The 25460-nt window shown below is 37.7% G+C and overlaps 1 protein-coding gene across 3 annotated transcripts in view; it reads right to left on the reverse strand.

The window, feature by feature from the left end:
* LOC131440203 (band 4.1-like protein 4A) overlaps window positions 1-19756 on the reverse strand; it is a 539736-nt gene extending 519980 nt beyond the window's left edge. For 2 of the 3 annotated variants that reach the window (XM_058611273.1, XM_058611271.1), the window contains exon 1: window positions 18309-19755. The gene's annotated coding sequence lies outside the window, so the exon portion shown is untranslated. Of the gene's footprint in view, window positions 1-18308 lie in introns of all 3 variants that reach the window. The other variant, XM_058611272.1, reaches the window with a different exon arrangement.
* Window positions 19757-25460: the final 5704 nt, after the last annotated feature.

The raw sequence follows: 25460 nt of genomic DNA on the forward strand, positions 1-25460 counted from the left end.
ATTGAAAAATTGGTTAGAATCGATACATGTTTTGACGAACCAATCACAGCATGCCATCATGATGTCATCCGTTTAATTTCTCTCACACGGTCGACGGTTTCGATCGTTGCTTACACCTTGAAATTAGTTAGCAGTAGCAGTTCTGCTTCGGTTGCTATAGAGGGGGGAGGGGTCTCGCATAAAAACACCGCATCGTTCTGCGTAATATGAAATTTCGCACAAAGAAGAATCTATAAATATATGATGTGTAACATTTCTTTGAGTAGTAGGTGCTTGCCTGTGAACAAAACAAGTAGTTCGTCCAGCGAGTTGATGACTGGATTGTAAAGTATATGCGTTTGCTTGCTCGATTGTCGCTTTTGCATTATGTGTCAGTGCAATTTTCTGCTGTCTGCTGCACACCGTGTTCGCTTGAGTATATTAAATATTAATTAGCTAATGAAGAATCAAATCAACGTGGTAATAACGAGATAGTGTGATAGTGATTCTTTTGACATATTCCATGCATTTACCAAACTTTTGGATAAGTTTTGGCAATTTAAAACCTTACAAATATAAATAACAAAATGATTATTTCTGTGTTGTTATCAAACGTATGATTGAAAACTGTTCGATATACTCGGATAAAACTGTCAGTTCACATACAGATTTGATTTAGGTGATAAAACATTAGCAAATAGATTACTAAAAACAATTTTGTTTACAATTTATCAATTAATATTTAACTCCAACCTTAAAAACTAAGAATTTACCAGATTTGAAAACATCGTCCAGCCTCATTTTGTCTTTGAATTTGAAAATATTTAATATTATTTTACGATTTATACCTAAATATATAGCAGAAGAGTTTGCTAGATTCTTCAATAGATTTGGATGTCCCGGTTACTGAAAGGTCAGTTTGAAACTTTCGGCAGCAGATTTTCCGAGCACAATTCGGAGCGCTTGTTTCTCGGTGATTCTTTGATGAATTTGCCATATTTAACTTGATTCGAAAATATTACTTCGATATTGTACGCTTAAAAATGGATTCATTTGTCGACGGGGTCATGAGCACACTGGATACGGTGACTTGCAAATGGATTCAGTTCAAAATTGTGTTATGAAGATAATCACAAATACTACTTTTTTCCTTATATGCACGGAAAGAAATCCGATGTTGCAGTCATGAGCAGAAAATAATGAAACCAATCATTTTAACTTCTCATGAAATAATGAGCAATACGTCTTCTCCTATGAAAACTGATAATGGCCCGAAAATGCGTTACTTGAGGAACTTATTTTTTTCAAAGCTCGCATCTCCAAGTTTTTACCCAGATAGCACTTTAAACTCTCTGCCTAAAGTGATGTGATGGATTGCTTAATAGATTAATGTTAAGGCAAAAAGCAGACACTTGAAAGCAAGAACTACTGAAAGTGTTTACTTGATCCTGAGGCATATTCATTTCATAATTGTGTTGTTTTACCCAACGGCTGACAGAGAATTGACAACATAAAAATAATGAACCGAAAATCGGTTGAGAAATTTCCGAGCAAATTGAGTGAACACTTTTTCGTAGATTTGCTCATATTAACATATTGTAATTCTGGAACCGGAGGTCGGATAAAGATGAAGTTCAATAGCAAGCTATGGGGCCATAAAACCATTCGGTTCAGCCATAAAAAAAATACCACATACATTTGCCTAGTAGATACACCTATGCAATTGCTTTGATTTTTTTTCCTTGGTATTACATTCCTGTAGCGGAATTTGACCTTCTGTTTCAACAGACTTCGCAGCCGATTCAGAGTGTACAGAACTATTGCATGGCTGGTGCTACGATTCTACTGACACTACGAATCCTTCCAGGTCGGGGATAGAACATACGACAACTGGTTTGTAAGACCAGCGCCCTATGCATTGAACCGCCAATTGCTTTGATGCTAATGCTAATAGTCAACAAATTGTCTTGGGAACTCCGTTCTGAGGTTCATGAAACAATCTTTATTCAAGAAGTACAAGTGTAGGTCAACAAAACGGGCGTTAACGCTATCATCTTTAATTTGTATTAATTTTAAATCAATTCAGGATCAGGATTCGACGAAATGACTGATTCGGCGAAATGTCATTCGGCGAAATGTCATTCGGCGAAATAACCCTTCGGCGAAATGGTTTTCGGCGAAACGGCGAAATGACCCTGAACCGTTCTGAAAAGAACCTTTTATGACGGCGTTCGTGATGGAGAGTAACGAGTTGAGTTCGAATTTCGATGGATACCGTTGACTTCCGATGAATACCGCTGACTTTCGTCATCTTTTTCCAGGCTGACCCATTGTCCGGGGCTGCGAAACTGATATGTGTTCCGTTGAAGTCTCCTGTTTCTTACGCTTTGTAGTTCGCTTGGAACTGTCATGATCGCGCCATAATCAGCACGTTGACGACAATCAAATTCGAAATAAATGGCTTCTAAGTCAGTGCTATGCATTTTATACATCAAATCAGCAGAAAGTTCTACTACAAACTACTAGTTGAAAACATGGGCCGTATACAGTATAGTGAAGTAAAATTTCGCATAATTCTTTGGGTATACAATTATGGTTCTAAATAGTTACATGCAGAATTTTTATGTCGATTATTTAATTTCGGATTTGAATATTTCAGTGAAAGAAACTATCAAAATGCTGCACGGGATTAATTTCTGGCATACAGAAGGGCTAAGTTATGTAATTCTCTAAGATATGAAACTCTGTTGCGAATGTTGCACTGCGAAACTTGAACAAAACTTATCAAATTATCCTAGATTTGCACTACACTGGAAGTTTTAATTTCCGACTTGCAAAGAAGCAAGCTTTATAGTCCTTTAGATAACATTTCGAACCATTAGAAGGGCTGATTTTGCATAATGTTCCCCATTGTTGTGTTGTATTCTGCTCCACTGCAAACGACCAGCAGTAGGATGAAGCAATCGAACTTCTTTGAAAGGAAACTGGCTCAACGACCTGAGCGTTTGAAGTTTTGTAAATGGTCTGCTATCATTACTGACGACTGCTTCTTCCGAAGATCCAAATGACAAATGAAAGCACGACCTTTTACTTTTTTCACAGTAAATATTTTATTTATTATCCATTTTTTTTGTCAATATTTATATACAGTGGCTACAATATTTTAGTGATACAGTTCGTAGCTTTACATTATCTGCATAGCTGCTAAATGTCACTATCAACGAGCAACTTTGCACGACGAAGATTGGAAAGTTTATGTCACTGGACTGCTGCCAACCAGGCTCTACCAATCATCATATATTGAGTGTCTGAGAGCCGATCTGTCATAACCTAAATTCTCTTGATATTATACTCACCAGGACGCTCATTGATTGCCGATGTGATTGATATTATCTTCATTTCTTCTGTCACTGCTTGATTACAATGTGACTAAATATTAATCAAACAGCATAAACATTGAATTAAATTCATGTACACCAATAAATTCCGAAATCCAATGACTTTTTACAAAGAACAATGAACTTTATCAATTTATGTTTATGTTAGTACTCTCATGGAATTTTTTCACTTCAACAGGGAATAGGAGAATGAGAGAGAACAAAATGCGTCACCTGTCTTTGACTGAGTATACTTCTTCTTGGTCATTGAACTATCGAGTATCTCATTTGACAAACACTTTGATCGTACCGATTACAGTTGACGATGATTTTAGTCAGTCTGTCGAGGTCATTTGACATGACTGACAATTTGAAGCTCTGATTATCTGCATAGTCTATGTTTAATTTTATTTCATATTGTTTCAGTCCTACATTGTTAGCGACTTTTTTTTCATGTTTGGACCCTAAACTAACCTTACCTAACTCTAGAAGTAAAGCACTCTAATAATGTCCTGTTCAAAAGTTGAACATTTAGTTTTGAACATATTGTGTGTGTTTTCAAATTTCTGCTCAATTGATTCTTGTTCAGCAGTTGTATGTACATGAGAAGTTCTAGTCCATGAAGGTAGATTCAGAATCATTAAAAAAAATTGTTCTGAGCGACTTGGAGCTTGTTTTTGTGACAATTTTTTCAAACTGGAACTGCATACTCAATGACTGGATAAACTATTTGCCTATAAACAGCTAGTTTGTTTTGAGGTGATATTTTTAATTTTCTGTTAATCAATGGGTAGAGAGATCTCAATAAAATGTTGCATTTTAACACTGTTTTGTCCACATGTGACCTAAAGAGAAACTTTCTATCCATGGACAGTCCTACATAAACTGCCACATTTAACCAATATATTTCAGAGCCATTTATTTTAATTTGAAAGCACAACCTGAGCGTTCGAGGCTTTATACCACGCAAAAGGAATGCTTCCATTGCCGACTGCTCCTCCTGACGACCGAAGTCCAAATTAGAGCATGACCTGAGCTTTTCACGCTTTATACTTGATTTGTTCTTACTGATGGTGGGGAGCACCTCACTTTGACTTTGAAGCACTAGAAGAAATTAACGATTTTCAATCAAAGTTTACCTTTCATACTCGTCCAGTAAACAATCGGAACTGATATCTGCCTGACTACCTTAGACCGTCGTCCGGGTGCGAAAAAGGCAAACAAGCGTAATGAGTTTTCCTCGTATGTTTTTGAGTTATGTGTGATTATCTCACACTGTTGAAAATTTAATCACAAAGTCCTGATCATATTTTCGATAGCTTGTAGAAAAAAGTACGGGTGTGTAATGTCAGAGACATAACTGGATATCGTGAATACAAATAAAACTGACACGATTTCTTTATACTTTCGAATTTGAATTGAATGTTGATCGATTGTGTGAATTGTGAAACTTTTGACGTCGACTATCTCATTTCGGATTTGCATATTTCATGGAAAGAATATATCAAGATGCTGTACAGGATTCATTTCTACCTTTTAGAAGGACCAAATTGTGGAATTCTCTACGGTTTTTAAACACAGTTCGGAATATTTTTCTTGAACGATCTTCGCACAGCGAAAAGTGCTCGAAGCAAACCAAATTATTTTGGATTTTCAGTAAACTGATGATTTTTACCTTCGATTTGCAAAAAAGTAATCTTAATAGTTCTTTAGATAACATTTAGAGCCATTAGAACGGCTGATTTTATATAATGTTGTCCACTTTTCGTTTTTTGTTTTCCTTCTCTCTAATGCAAACGACCAGAAGCTCTGTTGTATGATGCAATCACTCTTGTGTTGAAGTTGAAACTAGCTTTGCGTACAACCCGCAAGACATCCGCTCGCAGTGCCAAATGATGCGAAACTGGTTTAATGCGTCTTCTCGTCTTGACGACCGGAAGGCAAATGAGAACTAAAGAGTTTTCCGCGTTGTTTTCAAATTTTGAGAAAACTTAATTTTTGAGTTGTTTGTGGTTATCTCACACTGTTTAAAATATTATCCTAAGTTTCTGATCGTATTTTTGATGAAATAGTGAAAGAATTATGTTGCTGCCATTAATACAAGTCGAGATATTTAAGGTTAAGTTCTGCCCATTCTTCCATATGGCTAATTATGAAAATGCGCCCCATAGTAAAGTATGTCGTATTCACGACAAAAAATTAGCTTGTTTGATCGAAAACGTCACTTATACCCTTATACCCCGAGAGCCAAAAGTGACAGATCCACAATTTAATACTAACTTTCGAACGAGTGTGAGGTTCAGTCATCCCTGAGAAAATTTGGAGGGAAAAAACCATCGAGAGAGAGAGAGAGTTTGCCCGATGTTGACTATTTCGACGTTTAATTCCGTTGATAATTTTTCATTTTATGTTACGAAAACGTTCGTCGATTGCTAGCAGAGTGTAAATCTATGAAGTGCAGCTAGACCTTCATTGGGACAATTGATAGGATAAATTTTGAAAGTTCAATCAAGTCCAATACTCCCGTGCCATGTGAGAACGCGACTCGGGGAATTGGTAAAAAAAACTCCAAAGGTTCTTAATTTGCACGTAATAATACATGCATAAAATCAATTTCAAATCGAAAAAATGCCTTAGATTCATGCGTGTATCAATTGGAATCGCGCCAGCTGCGGCTACGGTAGTTGAAGGTAACACTTTGTGAATGCAACTGGAGCTAATCAACTATCCTTCCCGCTAATCAGAGAACTGGCCCTGGGAAACACTAATCAATACTCGACTTTATTGTGCCCGATTGCTTCGGAACCAAACCGGTCCTCGAATAAACAACTCGCCCACAGCTTGTCAATCATCCAAGAACCGTAGCTCTGGTGTTCTGTCGTTACCCTCGTAGACCCTCCGAGAGAGTAGCGGTACTTTTTAATTACCCCTTGGACTGTGCTGTTCGGTTCTACATCAGTGTTCCGGTTCGTAACGAGTCAGTGCCACTTCTAGTGGAGCAGAGAGCTTCTCATCGCATCGGCCTGGTATCACCGTGGTATCTTTATGTAAGCTGAATCCACCAACTGGTGCACGAAATTCGCGCGCGGCTACCCGCACTATGGTGGTAACTTTTGCGATTACTCTATCATGCCAGTAGTTGCACCAACCATCAGCCCGCCACGCCAACCATGGCAGCTTTTGATTCAATTGCGCGCTCGAAAACAACCGCTTACTCGGTGGCTTGTCATAATTTAATGATTTAATAACCATCCTCTGACTTCCAGGCGCAGGTTGCCGTTCGTTGGTACCCAGTGACCACTTCTACCGTCCTGCCGCGCGCGGACTGCTCTCTGTCCAAGACACAATCGCAGTCATTCAGCTGATTCCTCAGGCGTAACACTAGTCGGTCGGCGAAACAGTAAATCAATTCCCAATAATAAAAACAGAAAAATAACGAATGCAATTCTTGGCCAACACCAACCGGGTGAGTTCATCAGCATGTGACCAACACGGCCGGCACACTGGCCCATCGAACGGTAGTTGCAACCGAACTGAAGCGTCCCTCATTGGCAAATAATTTTCCAGCACCAATTTTTCGAGCTTTCTTCTTTTGGCCCCTCAGCGCCAGTACTTGGCCGTCAACATCGACATCGACTCCAGCCGAACGGAAGTCAACAATCGAAAACCCCGCGCTGGAACGCGCTGCAGTTGCCAAAATCAAATGCTGCGCTTCGAGTTGCCACTCATTCTCTCTCTCCTTCTGGAAGTGGTATGCTTTTGGGGTGCAGATAAGTGACTTGATAAAAAAAAATGTATTTTTCCTAGCACGCTTAATGAACGGTCAGTCCGAGTCCGAGAAAGTTGTCGAGTTTTGGGGAGCTCTCTGGGCAAGAACATTCGACCATGAAAGCAAGTGTTCACGGGATAATTAGTGATGCTGGATGCATCGACCTTTGGAGAAGGAAAAGCTGAAGTTCTGCTGCCCATTGGCAATTGGTGAATTTTCATTTCGGCACCCATCCAAACTCGAACGCAGTTTGCTTTCAATTTATCTCCGGAAACTTTTTCCCGTGCAATGATCATCATCGGATGAACAGGAAACAACCGAAAAGCGTCATCTTCGAAAATTGCATTCTAATACACCGATGTAAAACTCATCGAAATGTTATAATTGGCTGCTTTGGATACGCATTCGGGAAAGTTTTTCAATTAAAAATAATAATAATTTTAGCACCGGCAGAAGAGAGCAAGAAATTCAAGCCCATTCGTACCGCTGGAAAACGCTGTGAATGGCTGTGAAATGTTGTCTTACATACACACCTGAGCCGCTCGGGCCGCAGCCCCCCAGGGTGGCGGTCGAATTTGCTCAGATGTACCGGCGTATGTCTTGCCGGTGTGGTTCGATTTTCCCCTGAAAAACATAACAGGATGGGCTCCGGGTGAGCATACAGCATAGAGCGGTTGGAAAGTTAGTAAGAGCAGATTTGTTGGGCGAAGATTGCTCGTTAGTGCTGTTTCGATGGCTCACGGGAATGAATTTGAATTTTCATCGCATCTCTGGCTCGTAAATTGGTAACAACATTTCGTACACATTGTTGTGCATCATTGTTCGTTTGATTTACTTTGATTCGAGCTTCATTTATGAGGGCGGTTTAGATAGTACGTTAGATGGAACGAATGGTGATGTGTTTCCAAAAAGAGATGATCGAATCAGTCGAACATTTTCTGATATACTGCCTTGATCAAAACGTTTCCGAAATCACCACCGTGTGGCGCTCTCAGTCACCCGATTAGATTTTTTTAGGTTGCCACATCTGTCATTGATATTCTATCAAACTTCAAATTGATTTGTAAAAATTACGCTGCATTGAGTACATCTACGATTGTACGTGTCCACGATTTTATACAATTTTCTAAATGGAATTGACTTTGCAACAACGAGTTTGCATTAAATTTCCCATTAAAACCGGTCTAAATGGTGCGACAACATTGCAAATGTTAGAAGAGTGTTTCGGGAACTATACTCTGAAGAACACAGTCGTTTATCATTGGCACGAACGTTTCAGAAGTAGCTGTGAGTCTGTGAATGATGATGAGAGAAGCGGTAGGCCATCGACATCGAAAACCGACGAAAACATGAACAAAATTAAAGAGAGGATGACCATAGACTATTAGAGAGATGGAAGAGGAGTTATGAGACGTTTGCGTGAAGCAATTCGCCGAAAAAGACCAGATTTGTGGGCAAACAACTCGTGGATCTTGCACCACGATAACGCACCGTCACACAATGACATCGTTATCCGTGAACATTTGGCTAAATACAAAACGAATACCATTCAGCAGCCACCGAATTCACCTGATGTGGCTCCCTCCGACTTTTTCCTATTCGGTCGACTCAAGAAATTATGGATAAATCGCAGATGGCTCTGATGGCCATACCGAAAACTGAATATAAAAAATGTTTCGAGGATTGGATCAAGCGCTGGCATAATTGTTTTGCAGTCGATGGGAAGTACATTGAAGGGGACAGTATCGATTTTGATGAATAATCTTGCAATTTTCAGAATAAATTACGGGAACTCAAGATCAAGGCTATAAGGGATCCTAGTTGATACATCTCCGTTATAAACTTTGCAGACACTGCAAATATTGCTACTTTTTTACAATTTCTGTAATAGTAATTCTGTCTTCGGTAAGACTAACCATTTATTTTGCACGAATTTAGATAATAATTCTATTCTGTACTGACTTGTGATGAGGAAGGATGTATTTTGTATGCACTTTTTGCCTTTCTCATATAGGAAGGCTATGCAATCGCTGTGGAAACCGACTTTTGAATCGGAGCCCGGAGGGCCGAGTATCATGTACCATTCGACACAGTTCGTCGAGAGAGATTACAGAACTGATTTTCAGAAACTCAGGTTCAAATGAAAGGTCTTATAGTCCCATACACTGCTATTAAATTTTATCCCGATCCGAGTTCCGGATCCGGAATTACAGGATGAGATGTACCGAGAAAAGGGAAACACACGTTTCCCAGAGATGGCACAAACTTAGATTCAACTGAAACGGCAAAATGGCCTCATAAAATTTTCTTGAATTTAATTTGGATCCGACTTCCGGTTCCGGAATTGCAAGGAAATATGTGCAAACTTATGAAAAAATTCGAATTTAATTAAGGAGCAAATAAAAGGTCTTTCAATTCTTTAAAAAGTCCCTGAAAAGTTGATCCAGATCTGACTTCCAGTTGTGGTATTACAGCGCGATTAGTAAAAATTTTCAATTTCATGAGTATTTTTTCCAAGCGATAGCGAAACGAGGTACACATTTTTATAAAACTTACAGCTGAATTCATCTAGTTGGCAGATCTTGTTAGTTAGTGAATATTTAAATCTACTTAGGGACTACTAGTTTCCGCTTCCAAAATCACCGATAATTGTGAAGAAAGTTGTCAAAAACGGAACTCGCTTCGATTTCTCAGCAACAGTTTAACCGTTTTTCACAAAACATGATTAAATGATTTGTCTTGAAATACTCTGTACAATTTCATCCTGATCCGACTTTTCGTTTCGAAATTATAGGAAGATGAGTGCCAAAATATTCAAATCGTCATTCAAAATGACCATGCAAAACCAGTACGTGACGGTACGTGCGGCTTTGCTTTGATCGAAGCGTGCTTTGTTTAATTTCGTATAGCGTGCATGGTTTCCACTTTAAAAATTATTTTGTCGTGAATACGACTTACTTTACTATGGGGCGCCTTTTCTAAATTTACCCTCTGAGAGAGTGATAAGTTTTTGATCGTGAATATCTCTTGTTGTATCTAACGAATCAACATAATTTTTGCTACATGCCATCGGAAATATGATCACAATTTTATGATAAAATATGTAGTTGTGTGACATAATCTCAAATAATTCAAAATAAAACTTTTCTGAAATGTTTGATATAAACAAGTATCAAAGAGGATAACTCAGAGGGCACGTTTGCCTTTCTCGTATTTTTAAATCTCATAGCTCAGTGATCTGTGAAAGGATTTATATAATCTAACTACCAAAAGAAACGAAATTTTTCAACTTAAACGTGTATAGCAACAGCATTGAAGTATTTCAATACTACACCTGAAAAACCTGTATCATTTGACCCATGTCAACACCAGCCAATCAGAACGCGTTCTAAAGAAGAGAACAAAATATCTGCTGTTGTACAACAAATCGTTCGAGAGAAATGTTCCGAACAGTTCTTAATATCGTAGTCAGTTCCACAATTTTGTCCTTCTGAAAGGCAGGAGTGAATCCCGTACAGCATCCTGATAGTTTCTTCCAATGAAATGCAAATCCGAAATGAAATAATCGAAATTAAAACTCTGTATGCGGCTATTTTTATAGCCGTTAGTGAAAAAGCTACACGGAACGACCGAAATTAGCTCTGCGCCTAATTCGTATTACTGGTTTTGAATTGATTTTAACAACAAAACTTCCAAAATAACTATAAAATTAGTTAAAATTGAGAATTTTTTTGCTGAAAAAAACTCTTATTTTTAGAGAACGTGTTTAGTTGGCGAATATCCTGCACGCAAACCAGCAATATTTCAATCCAACACGAAATTCTTTCTGACAACTTATTTTGTTATTAAAATCAGAAAATTTGTTTCTATTTATCTATCACCGTCATTACTGAAGGACAGAACAAAGAAAACAAAAATGAAATGGGTTTTATTAACAAGTTTATTAGCCAAAAACTCATGAGAAGTGTCAAAGCAAAACAATCCATTAAAAAACTAAAAAGGACAGTCTTGTTGAAACTGCTTGCAAATTGTTTTGATGTTTTTCGCATGTGTTAAGATGTATCCATATATGAATTTCTAAACCGATATGTAAAAACTCTTAGTGGAAAGTGAATTTATTCAGAATTTGTGCGCATTTGAAGCGATTGTGCGTAAAAATGTTTTTACGCGGAACAGCGAAGTGAGTTTCGAATGTTGCACTCTAATTGTATATGTCAAATGATGTTTTTGTATCTTCCAAATTTCCGGAATACGCCGTCCGGTGTACTACTTGTATTCGGTTTTTGTTTTCCGAGTGCTCAAAGTTTTCAGTGAGAGCGTTGATTTCGCGAAGTCGTATGAAGAAAACAGCGATTTAGAAGAAAAAATTTCAAAAAGAAGTTTATGTTTCTTTTATGTCTTTTTCTCCAATACAACATCGTATTTATACCTGCAAATATAGAAAAGACAACCGTGACTGAAATGTTTAGTAGTAGTAGTGTCATCCAGTGGCTAGTAGTCATTACGGTGTTAACATTTTCTCGGTGACAGAGCGCCATGTAGCTGCAAATTGCAGAAGCCAATTCAACCATTCATATTGGTTGAATTAGTTGAATAGAAATGAAGTGTGCCTTAGCTAAGGAATGACAGCACGTTTAACTGGTGAATTCAACTAAAAAAATAGCCATTTCAACAAATATTTTATTATTATTAAGGGAATTAGAATTAGAAAAATTAGCAAAAGTAAGATTTTTTCAGTTGTCTCAAAAAATAGCTAACCAATCAGAAAATCAACTATTTTTTTCGCCAAAATGCTGATTTCGGTCTTTCCGTGTACAAACGAAATCACGTAAAAAGAAACCTCTTAACAAAAATTGGATCAGTTTGGATTCTATCGCCACTGCGAGCAGATGTATTGTGTGTCGTTTGCAAAACTAGTTTCGCTTCCGACAAGAGCGATTACGTCACGTCATGTTGTCTAAATGGTGCGACAACATTGCAAATGTTAGAAGAGTGTTTCGGGAACTATACTCTGAAGAACACAGTCGTTTATCATTGGCACGAACGTTTCAGAAGTAGCTGTGAGTCTGTGAATGATGATGAGAGAAGCGGTAGGCCATCGACATCGAAAACCGACGAAAACATGAACAAAATTAAAGAGAGGATGACCATAGACTATTAGAGAGATGGAAGAGGAGTTATGAGACGTTTGCGTGAAGCAATTCGCCGAAAAAGACCAGATTTGTGGGCAAACAACTCGTGGATCTTGCACCACGATAACGCACCGTCACACAATGACATCGTTATCCGTGAACATTTGGCTAAATACAAAACGAATACCATTCAGCAGCCACCGAATTCACCTGATGTGGCTCCCTCCGACTTTTTCCTATTCGGTCGACTCAAGAAATTATGGATAAATCGCAGATGGCTCTGATGGCCATACCGAAAACTGAATATAAAAAATGTTTCGAGGATTGGATCAAGCGCTGGCATAATTGTTTTGCAGTCGATGGGAAGTACATTGAAGGGGACAGTATCGATTTTGATGAATAATCTTGCAATTTTCAGAATAAATTACGGGAACTCAAGATCAAGGCTATAAGGGATCCTAGTTGATACATCTCCGTTATAAACTTTGCAGACACTGCAAATATTGCTACTTTTTTACAATTTCTGTAATAGTAATTCTGTCTTCGGTAAGACTAACCATTTATTTTGCACGAATTTAGATAATAATTCTATTCTGTACTGACTTGTGATGAGGAAGGATGTATTTTGTATGCACTTTTTGCCTTTCTCATATAGGAAGGCTATGCAATCGCTGTGGAAACCGACTTTTGAATCGGAGCCCGGAGGGCCGAGTATCATGTACCATTCGACACAGTTCGTCGAGAGAGATTACAGAACTGATTTTCAGAAACTCAGGTTCAAATGAAAGGTCTTATAGTCCCATACACTGCTATTAAATTTTATCCCGATCCGAGTTCCGGTTCCGGAATTACAGGATGAGATGTACCGAGAAAAGGGAAACACACGTTTCCCAGAGATGGCACAAACTTAGATTCAACTGAAACGGCAAAATGGCCTCATAAAATTTTCTTGAATTTAATTTGGATCCGACTTCCGGTTCCGGAATTGCAAGGAAATATGTGCAAACTTATGAAAAAATTCGAATTTAATTAAGGAGCAAATAAAAGGTCTTTCAATTCTTTAAAAAGTCCCTGAAAAGTTGATCCTGATCTGACTTCCAGTTGTGGTATTACAGCGCGATTAGTAAAAATTTTCAATTTCATGAGTATTTTTTCCAAGCGATAGCGAAACGAGGTACACATTTTTATAAAACTTACAGCTGAATTCATCTAGTTGGCAGATCTTGTTAGTTAGTGAATATTTAAATCTACTTAGGGACTACTAGTTTCCGCTTCCAAAATCACCGATAATTGTGAAGAAAGTTGTCAAAAACGGAACTCGCTTCGATTTCTCAGCAACAGTTTAACCGTTTTTCACAAAACATGATTAAATGATTTGTCTTGAAATACTCTGTACAATTTCATCCTGATCCGACTTTTCGTTTCGAAATTATAGGAAGATGAGTGCCAAAATATTCAAATCGTCATTCAAAATGACCATGCAAAACCAGTACGTGACGGTACGTGCGGCTTTGCTTTGATCGAAGCGTGCTTTGTTTAATTTCGTATAGCGTGCATGGTTTCCACTTTAAAAATTATTTTGTCGTGAATACGACTTACTTTACTATGGGGCGCCTTTTCTAAATTTACCCTCTGAGAGAGTGATAAGTTTTTGATCGTGAATATCTCTTGTTGTATCTAACGAATCAACATAATTTTTGCTACATGCCATCGGAAATATGATCACAATTTTATGATAAAATATGTAGTTGTGTGACATAATCTCAAATAATTCAAAATAAAACTTTTCTGAAATGTTTGATATAAACAAGTATCAAAGAGGATAACTCAGAGGGCACGTTTGCCTTTCTCGTATTTTTAAATCTCATAGCTCAGTGATCTGTGAAAGGATTTATATAATCTAACTACCAAAAGAAACGAAATTTTTCAACTTAAACGTGTATAGCAACAGCATTGAAGTATTTCAATACTACACCTGAAAAACCTGTATCATTTGACCCATGTCAACACCAGCCAATCAGAACGCGTTCTAAAGAAGAGAACAAAATATCTGCTGTTGTACAACAAATCGTTCGAGAGAAATGTTCCGAACAGTTCTTAATATCGTAGTCAGTTCCACAATTTTGTCCTTCTGAAAGGCAGGAGTGAATCCCGTACAGCATCCTGATAGTTTCTTCCAATGAAATGCAAATCCGAAATGAAATAATCGAAATTAAAACTCTGTATGCGGCTATTTTTATAGCCGTTAGTGAAAAAGCTACACGGAACGACCGAAATTAGCTCTGCGCCTAATTCGTATTACTGGTTTTGAATTGATTTTAACAACAAAACTTCCAAAATAACTATAAAATTAGTTAAAATTGAGAATTTTTTTGCTGAAAAAAACTCTTATTTTTAGAGAACGTGTTTAGTTGGCGAATATCCTGCACGCAAACCAGCAATATTTCAATCCAACACGAAATTCTTTCTGACAACTTATTTTGTTATTAAAATCAGAAAATTTGTTTCTATTTATCTATCACCGTCATTACTGAAGGACAGAACAAAGAAAACAAAAATGAAATGGGTTTTATTAACAAGTTTATTAGCCAAAAACTCATGAGAAGTGTCAAAGCAAAACAATCCATTAAAAAACTAAAAAGGACAGTCTTGTTGAAACTGCTTGCAAATTGTTTTGATGTTTTTCGCATGTGTTAAGATGTATCCATATATGAATTTCTAAACCGATATGTAAAAACTCTTAGTGGAAAGTGAATTTATTCAGAATTTGTGCACATTTGAAGCGATTGTGCGTAAAAATGTTTTTACGCGGAACAGCGAAGTGAGTTTCGAATGTTGCACTCTAATTGTATATGTCAAATGATGTTTTTGTATCTTCCAAATTTCCGGAATACGCCGTCCGGTGTACTACTTGTATTCGGTTTTTGTTTTCCGAGTGTTCAAAGTTTTCAGTGAGAGCGTTGATTTCGCGAAGTCGTATGAAGAAAACAGCGATTTAGAAGAAAAAATTTCAAAAAGAAGTTTATGTTTCTTTTATGTCTTTTTCTCCAATACAACATCGTATTTATACCTGCAAATATAGAAAAGACAACCGTGACTGAAATGTTTAGTAGTAGTAGTGTCATCCAGTGGCTAGTAGTCATTACGGTGTTAACATTTTCTCGGTGACAGAGCGCCATGTAGCTGCAAATTGCAGAAGCCAATTCAACCATTCATATTGGTTGAATTAGTTGAATAGAAATGAAGTGTGCCTTAGCTAAGGAATGACAGCACGTTTAACTGGTGAATTCAACTAAAAAAATAGCCATTTCAACAAATATTTTATTATTATTAAGGGAATTAGAATTAGAAAAATTAGCAAAAGTAAGATTTTTTCAGTTGTCTCAAAAAATAGCTAACCAATCAGAAAATCAACTATTTTTTTCGCCAAAATGCTGATTTCGGTCTTTCCGTGTACAAACGAAATCACGTAAAAAGAAACCTCTTAACAAAAATTGGATCAGTTTGGATTCTATCGCCACTGCGAGCAGATGTATTGTGTGTCGTTTGCAAAACTAGTTTCGCTTCCGACAAGAGCGATTACGTCACAGCTGCCAGTTGTTTACATTGGTGAAAAAACAACGAAAAGAGAACAACGGTGGGGAGCATCACATAAAATCAGCCGTTCTAATGGCTCTAAAAGTTTTCTGAAAAAGGAAAATATCCTCAGTTTAGTGCAAATCTAGAACTGTTTGATTAGATTTGTGCACTTTTCGCTGTGTGAAATTCACAGTAATCGAGATCAAGTGAAGCCTTTTTTGTGTTTGCGAAAAATGTGAAAAAGGGGAATGCTTGCATAATTCATACAACTGATCAACTAATTGATATTCGGAAGTGTTAAGGAACATGTCAGTTTTTTTCGTATTCACGACATCCAGTTATGTCTCTGACATTACCCACCCGCCTTTTTCTGACGAAAGTAAATATCGCCTATCAATAATGTAGGACACTTTCACACTTTTTAGACGTATCAAGAGTTATGAAGTAGTATTCAACTTTGCTCATGAAAGATATGAATAGTGATCAGAGGCTTATCTTCACGAAACCTGTGAGGGCGATCTTTGGCAGATCATTTTTCTCAGGGAAAGTAAAAATTTAAAAAAAAATTGTGCATATACTAAGCGAAGGGCAGCCCTTGCTGTAAACTGTTTTGCGAATACTTTCAGTCAAAATTTAAAATTTTGATCTTCATTTTCTAAAATGTCGTTGAAGTTCACTCAACAGACGAACAATTTTAAAATTCGACAAATAGAAAGTTTGTTTAGTACTGAAAAAATGTTAATGAATAGTATGATAAGTGCAACACAGCAAACATAAGAAATAACTGGTTCTTATTACGCATTACTTTTACTTCAACTCATAGCTCTCGCTCAGGAGAATTACAAGCTACGGTTTATTTAAAACTAAATTGTTTTGTTTTGAAGCATTTATTTATTTATTAAACAATCTGATATAGTGTATTTATATCACTGGAAAAGTAATCATTATCACAGGAAACATGAATACAAATTGATTAATTTTTCAAATCAAGAAATTGTAATATTTTTTTTTTATATCGTTTATTTACCCCCGGTTTTAACCTAATAATGTTCGTTCACCGGGTACCAAATTGTAATACTAATGTGTTCTCTTCCGAGTTAGTATCAGATTGCAGTTCTAAACCGTATTTGCAGCTTATTTTTTCGTGCAGTGTGTATCGAGAAATATTCCATATATTTGAGGCTGTTTGGTTCAGTGTACTGATTGGGGAAGCAGTCATATATGCATTAAAAAATGTGTAGTGTACCTATTAGTAACCTTTTTTGCCACCGCACCCTACTGTGATGTCCCTCGTGAATCGCAAGAATGACATCTTCATTCAAAACATCTTCATTTGAAAAAATTGTTTTATAGAAATTTCGATTGGAGAATCCGGTTTTGCGAAAAATTTCAAAATTAGAATAGGTTCCATTCGGTGAACAGGTATTAAAAATATGAGTTTCCAAACAGCTTTAGGAAACTCAGGCAAAATTGTATTTTGTATAACAATTCCTATAATTGTAAGGAATGTATTAGTTTGTCTATGAATTATGCTGGATTATTATAGGTATTTTTGTTTGATGTTGATGCATCCTAAAGCTTTTTTGAGCGTCAAACAAATTAAATACCGACTACATGAATCAATTTACATCAAGAGTACAGTAAGTGCTAATTTTCCCGACGATATTCGATCTACCACTAACAATCACTCATGTGCAAAAGACCCCCACCATAAATGAGCATAATCAATTTGCACCGCCTATTGTTATCAGCGTAGAGGCGGACAAGCAAACCACCGCAGCTCGTTTTCCGCTTGATTCCGGATCGGCTAAGCTCGATGCAGCCGAGAAACAGGTCCAAACCAAAACAACAACAAAATTACAGCCCGTACTACAATCAAATTGAGCTATGTGAGAAGAGTCGTTAATTGATCATTATTCATCTACCTGACGGATGGCTTCGGTGGACTATTGCTGATTTCGCCCCGGTTTTGTTTGAGCTTTGTTTGCTCGCAGAGTCCGAGGTAGCGATCCTTCACTTCAATTAACGCCCTGCGGAGATGGATCACTTGTTCGCAGAGTCACACGAAAACCAGACTCAATTTCGCTATTGTTTGGAATGCCCATTTTGCGGTGGGTCCGTTAACCGATCAAACTCCCACAATGCAGAAATAAACGCACCCGCGCACCTTTCTACGAATTGGTCTGGGATTGGATTTCCATTCTTCTTGCGAATCACTTGCAAGCCGAACGAAGGGCCCCCCAACCACCGATCCCGAGAAAGATGAGAATATGACAATTATGCTATTGTTTCAGGGTCTGCAAACGGAGGTACCGGTTTCACACTGCTTGAATAAGAAGGTCGATGGGGATCCGCATAAATGGGTAGGATGGAGTGGTAGGCTTGCTTGGGTAGGTGGATGGTGTTGTAAAGTAAAGCTGAAAATTAGAACACTACTGCCATTGAAGATGGAAAGATTTTCCTACGATTTACCTCGTTTTAGCTTTTCCACCTGCTTTTGAATTTCCGTCACGGCGTGCAGCAAATGAGAAATTGTACAAAACAAAAGTAAACTTGCATGAACGAACAAGTGCTAAGCCAACACTCTCCGGTTCATAGTGCATCACATGATAATACTGGGAACGTTGATGTACTTATTCAGAGACACACAACACAACAACGACGGGCCAAATTGCACCGGGCCTTGGGTCCCAGCTCGACAGCGTGGGAGCCTCACTTGGGGATCACTTACGAATCAAACAAAAACCGCACTAGCTGTTGTAATTCCAGGTCACCGACAGGATATCCCTGGTATTGTTCACGAGCACTTTAGTTGTTGGATTTGTAGCGTCACAGACTTGCGATATAAAGCAAGGGGTGCCGAACGGTGCCCCGCTACTGCTTCTGGTGCAGAACGGATCAAACCAACAGTAAAACAAAAAAAAACTAAATCCGAGTGATTGGTTTCCCTTTTAATTTTTCATTCTTCGCCTCTTCGATTCGTTTCGCCGGTGATTATCACTTAATCCAGTAGACACGCCACTGATTTGGCACAACTTTGACGACACTTCCAAGTGCAAACGCTTCTTGAACCAACACACATGCACACGGAGATTTCAGCACAGGTCATTGAATCAATCGAGAATTATTGACATTCCGAGAACATGAAGCAAACCCTTTTCTGGCCCGGTTTGACTCACGGAAGTAATCACCAGTAGAATCACTGTTTACGTTACAACTACTATTAATAGTTAGCTGGAGCGAAGCATAAAAAATCCAAAAAAAAAACACTGTAAACATTCGTTACACTACACAAACGCCGATGGTTTAACTTTGGCGGCTCATCGACGCAACACAAGGGCCTTTCTCTAAGAAATGCACACCATCCAAACGGAACGCAACGCGCGCGCTAAATGCTCATCTTGTTATTGCTTACTTGGCCGTTTGCTTACTTGCTTACTAGCTTGCAACACATGAATAATTGTTTGGAAAATATAATCGAAACTAAAAATCCGCTACGAAACTGGAGCAAACCGAGCATCGGGGCGGCCGGATTCTCGTAGCAGTGCATGCGGGCAGTAGTACCACACCAGTGAACAGCAGGTTTTTCATTGGAAACAGCTCATATTTCACCACCCACCACCCATCACTGTCCGGGTTGGTTTTTTGGGCATTAGGTTCTAACTTCATAAACACACTTTTTTCCACTTTGGCCCATCAATCGAATCACAGCCGATCAACCGGTCCAGAGATTCATGACACGCCACACCACCTACCGTTACACAAACACTGTGCACACAACAATAATCTTCTGCACCGAAATAAATCAACAATTCAACGATTGGTCGGACATCCACCAACCACAAGCAACCTCAACTCAGCACTATCGGAAATTGAACCGAACGGATCAACAGCTAGCCGGCAACTGATGGAGTCAACGCTTGGGTCAGACTTGGGCCGGTCTCGTTCGTTGTGTACGCGGTGCGTAGATGCCGTAGCATAACCAAAGCCAAAGCCAAAGCCCCCCCACACGGGCCAAGTGGGAGCGGATCGGTCTGTTATTGCACGGCAATCAAACTGAGCGGGGAGCAAACAAGAGGAACGATGAGAAACTGAGCGAACGAAATACGCCAGTGTCGCGTGAGAGCGCAGACGCTGTTTCACACGTTGATTTGTTTTGATACATTTCGAGCAGGCGATGCTGTCTAGGGTGCTCGGACGTTTTCTGGGCACATGAAATTTGTGTGTTCTTACAAAGATATATTATCGATGCAATTAAATGTTCTCGTTGATTTCCATTCTAGATTCTAAAATGTATGAACATTATTAAAAATGATGTCTTATGACCTATTTCCACCTAACGAGTTTCTTTCTTAACACTCCAAATACCAAGCCTGAGAAAAAGTTGGAACGGTAGCTTCGAGTTGTCATAGCTCAGCTGTTTTTCAACGAATCTCAATAAATTTTACACCCTCGAATTTTGTGAAGTTCGTAAATTAATTCAAATACTTTGTAGCAGACGATTGGTAAAGGGAAATCAATGAAAATTTGATGTTTCCCGGGTTCCAGGTTTTTTTTCACGCGCCCAATATGCCCTATCTGCTTTCCAATTTTCTATCCTTTGGCATAAACGTCGTATATAAAATATTGAACATTTCAAATTCACCGAGTCATAACTTTGTTGTTAGTCAACCGATTTTCGGAATTTGTTCACCACTGGAAAGGTACTATTTCCATAAATGAAATGCACTAAAAAAACCGAAAAATAGGATTGTCTACCCGAAGTTATAATGAAAACTGTAGATAGAAGACTTCAGAATAGGTGAGACTGTTTACAATGATCGCAAATATCTCGAAATCCAAAGCAATGACCTATATATTTTAATACATCATCCAACTGCTAGTGATACCAGTTACAATTTTCGCCCCACTACCATTCCTGCACTATCAAAAGAAAACCTTAAAAAATCGATGAATTTATAAATATATAAGAATTTTTCATTTTTTTGACGAACAAAATCAAAACAAAACTTATAAATTATAAGACATATATATTTTTATTATTTTGGCTGTAAATTTATTATGAACAAAATTTACAAACAGTACTGAAACTTGGATTTCACTGACAATCTTAAAATTTTTTTTAAATATACCTAAACTCTAAAAATAATTATATTTTTGTTTTGGACAAAAGATTTAAACAATTTTTATGCAAAACCCAAACGCGATTGGTAAAATTCTGATTTTGTTTTAGGTTTTCCGTAGAATCTCAAAAAAAGGCGGGTGGGTAATGTCAGAGACATAACTGGATGTCGTGAATACGAAAACAACTGACATGTTCCTTAACACCTCCGAATATCAATTAGTTGATCAATTGTATGAATTATGCAAGCATTCCCCTTTTTCACATTTTTAGCAAAAACAAAGTAAGCTTCAGTTGATCTCGATTACTGTGAATTTCACACAGCGAAAAGTGCACAAATCTAACCAAACTGTTTTAGATTTGCACTAAACTGAGGATATTTACCTTAGACTTGAGAAAAACAATTCCAAATAGTTCTTTAGAAAACTTTTAGAGCCATTAGATTTTGTGTGATGCTCTCCACCGTTGTTTTTTCACCAATGAAAATGACTGGCAGCTGTGACGTAATCACTCTTGTCGGTAGCGAAACTAGCTTTGCAAACGACACAAAATACATCTGCTTGCAGTGGCGATAGAATCCAAACTGATTCAGTTTCTGCTAGGAGCTTTCTTTTTACGTGATTTCGATTGTAGCATTTTCACTAATGGGCGGTCCTAACGGCTATAAAAATAGTTGCATACAAAATTTTAATGTCGATTATTTCATTTCGGATTTGTATAATTTATTGAAAGAAACTATCAATATGCTGTAAGGATTCGTTTCTAGCATTCAGAAGGACCAAATTGGGGAACTCACTAAGATATTCACCACTTTTCGGAACATTTTCCTCGAACGATTTGTTGTACAGCAGCAGATATTTTGTTCTCTTCCTGAGAACGCGTTCTGATTGGCTGCTGTTGCCATGTTAAAAATGAGACAGGCTTTTCAATAGTGTACTATTGAAATACTTCAATGCTTTTGCTATACACGTTTAAGTTGAAAAATTTCGATTCTGTTGGTAGTTAGATTATATAAATCCCTTCACAGATCACTGAGCTATGAGCTTTAAAAATACGAGAAAGGCAAACGCGCCTTATGAATTATCCTCTTTGATACTCGTTTACACCAAACATTTCAGAAAAGTTTAATTTTGAATAATTTGAGATTATGTCACACAACTGAAAATTTTATCATAAAATTGTGATCATATTCCCGATGGCATGTAGCAAAAATTATCTTGATTCGTTAGATACAACAAGAGATATTCACGATCAAAAACTTATCACTCTCTCAGAGGGTAAATTTTGAAAAGGCACCCCATAGTAAAGTAAGTCGTATTCACGACAAAATTCATATCCTGAAATTTGTTTAATAATTCTGATGATAAAATCCTAAATCATATCTCTGGATTGATACGAAAAACTGAATAAGGAACTAAATTTGAAACCAGTTTCAAAATCCAGAAATAGGAATCATAGTTAAAATTTTGAACCTGTAATCTGGAACTAAATTTTTTAATAGAATTATGAAACTAAATTTGGAACTTAAAATTAACTTCAGAATTCAGGTTGACCAGAATCTAGGTTTGCCACCCCATTATTACTAATGTTGGTAGATGAACTCAGTCAGTACGATATTCAGTTCCGTCTGACTTACTAGAAAAAAATAACAATCCTCGGTCAAGATTTATCTATTAGACTCGGCCAGTAGAACAACGGAACTGATATGTGCCTGACTACCTCAAAACCGTCGTCCTGGTGCGAAAAAGGCAAGCAAACGTGGTGAGTTTTCCTCATTGATTCCAAAAGTTTGAGAGAACATAGTTTTTGAATTATTTATGGTTATTTTACACTGTTGAAAATTTATTCACAAATTCCTGATTATATTTCTGATAGCATGGAGAAAAAATTATGTTGTTGCGTTAAGTATAACAAGAGATATTCACGATTAAAAACTTATCACTCTCCCAGAGGGTAAATTTTGAAAAGGCGCCCCATAGTAAAATAAGTCGTATTCACGACAAAATGCAATAGATTTGACAAATGCTTTTTTTATATACCTCTTTATAAAATAGGTACAAAACTCGCTCAAACTTATGAAAAAATACAGCCGAGTGTCATACTGCAATCGATTCAGCTCGACGAACTAAGCTAATGTCCGTGTGTGTATTTGCATATGTGACAACAAGAGTACTGTCAATAAAGAAGACAAGATTTCAGGTATGACGAGGGCCGATTTTGATCAAACTAGTCGGAAATGAAAGGACCACTCGCAAATCGAAACACTATTCAATGTTTTCGAGATAGTTTTGACATATTAATTCCCAACTTAAAATTGGAAATACTAGATAGTCACAAACGATTTTTTGTGGAATTTTCAAATTTTAATGAATTTATGAATGAATTTGAACATTGCAATTTTAATGTATTATCCCCTACATAATCATGTAATTTTTTGCTCTCGTGTGTTCCACCTTATATTTGCACTGCTACAATTCTGCAAGTGAAGAATTGAAAGTTTGCAAAAATCACATAATCAATCAACTAGTACGTGCGATTATCGATAATCGGAAGTGTGTAAAAAGAATGTCAGTTTTTATCGTATACATGTCATCCGGCTTTGTCTCTGGCATCACCCACCTGCCTTTTTAATTTTCAACTATTTGTATAAGAAACTTGACATTTTGATAAATTTTTCACCAATTATCTACATTATAAAGATCGTATGATGATTATAAAGTTATCATTAAAGTAATCATTGCCAGATCATTTATCGCATGTAAGTAGCCACCATCCTAGCTAGAGTCTTGCTCTGCGAACCGCGGCAAACAGAGTATCCTACCAACAATATGATCTAAAAGATTTATCTTAACAACGACTACTCGTTAATCTGCTTCCGTGCTGTACAGGACAATAGAAAGTGTTATCAAGAAAACACCTAATCTTCTTGTTGCGTAAATCCAGAGTAAAGCTGCCAACACTTACAGCACGCTCGCTTTGCTACATCGTACATCGTGGCATCACGCAACACCGATGCGATTCCCGGGATTTCGAGAGTTTCGTCGAAATCTCTCGGAGAAAATGGATGCGAGCGAACAATTTCTTTATCAGCATGAGATAAAATCCGAGTAATTTACCGATGCATGATCGTCACTCATGCAACCTCAGCGTCGCTTTGTAGCACTTGACTTGTGATGAACGCACAAGCATCATTTGGTGAAAAGGTGTCAACAATTCACGGACGGGGAGGTCAGTGATGTTTCACATCAGTATTCCAATTATGTTTCTCAGAAGGCAGCCGATGTTGAAGCGAAATGATTTGAAGTGTTTTTTTTTCTCGAACACAATTACTATTATTGCATAAATTCAGGGTAACTGTTCTCCGATTCATCCTGGATCCATCCTTCATCTCAAATGTTGAAGGTTTTATTTGAAGGAAGATTTGCTCATCTCTGCTCATTTTGTACTGTAATGAACTGAATTGATTAGCAAATTGAAGTTATCTAAAATTAGGGTTTGATGCAAGTCAGCTATTGTAGCATTCTTAATGTCAATAGTGCAATTGGATCCGCATTGGAATGTAGAACTCAGACTACGTTCTTTTCGAGAAGCACACCACGTTTCATTAACACAATTTACTACGTCGAGAAATTCCACAATCTGTTCCATGGTACAGACAAAAATACTTCAAACGAGCACTACATACGCTGGTAGGAGGTCATTATGGCCAATAAAAAGGGCCATGAATGGCCCGCGGCCAACCACTGTTGTTGCCAGTTAGCCCTAACCAGTTCGTTGACTAACCGTCGTTTAAAGCGGAACAAAGCATTTCGACTCGGTTCACCGACGGGATGCGCTGCGTCTTATAATAACCATAAATAACATGGTATTCATATATCACGAAAAAAAATCCGAAAATGAAAGACGAAATATGCAGCGAAATATACGGGACCGGGAAGGATTAGCCCGTTAGTTGTGCCATATCATATATGTATCCCTGCCCCACCTCCGTTCATAAGCAAGGAAAAAAGATGGCATCCTGTCAGCTTAACTTCGGCAGCCTCTTGTCGATGCATGTAGAAAGAAAAAAAAAGAATCAGGAGAGTACGCACCCGAATTCGCCGCTGCGAATGCCCTCCGTTCTGGATTCCGGGAAAGTCCGAAAGGCCATTTTACCCTTTGATTTCTGCCTTCATTCCGCCGCAAGTGTGATGCCGAGTGGTTGCGAGTGCGAATTAAGTAAAGTGCATAAATTTATCAGAGAACCAGACAAGGCAGCAAAAAAAAAGCTTCGCCACTAATCACCGTTTGTGTGCAGTTTCCATTTTCTAAATGAATAAAAGAGTAGCGAGTCTGCGAAGGCAGTATACATATAGGAAAGAGCAAAACCAAACGGAACCATAAGCCGCTATGTCCCCGCGCGTGATGACGCTTGAAAGTTTATGTCACAAACGAGGCACGAATTGATATCCTAAACGGAGATCATTTTTCAAATACAGAATCCCTAATTGAAATAACTAATG

The sequence above is a fragment of the Malaya genurostris genome, chromosome 1, assembly GCF_030247185.1.
Source record: "Malaya genurostris strain Urasoe2022 chromosome 1, Malgen_1.1, whole genome shotgun sequence".
Lineage (NCBI taxonomy): Eukaryota > Metazoa > Arthropoda > Insecta > Diptera > Culicidae > Malaya > Malaya genurostris.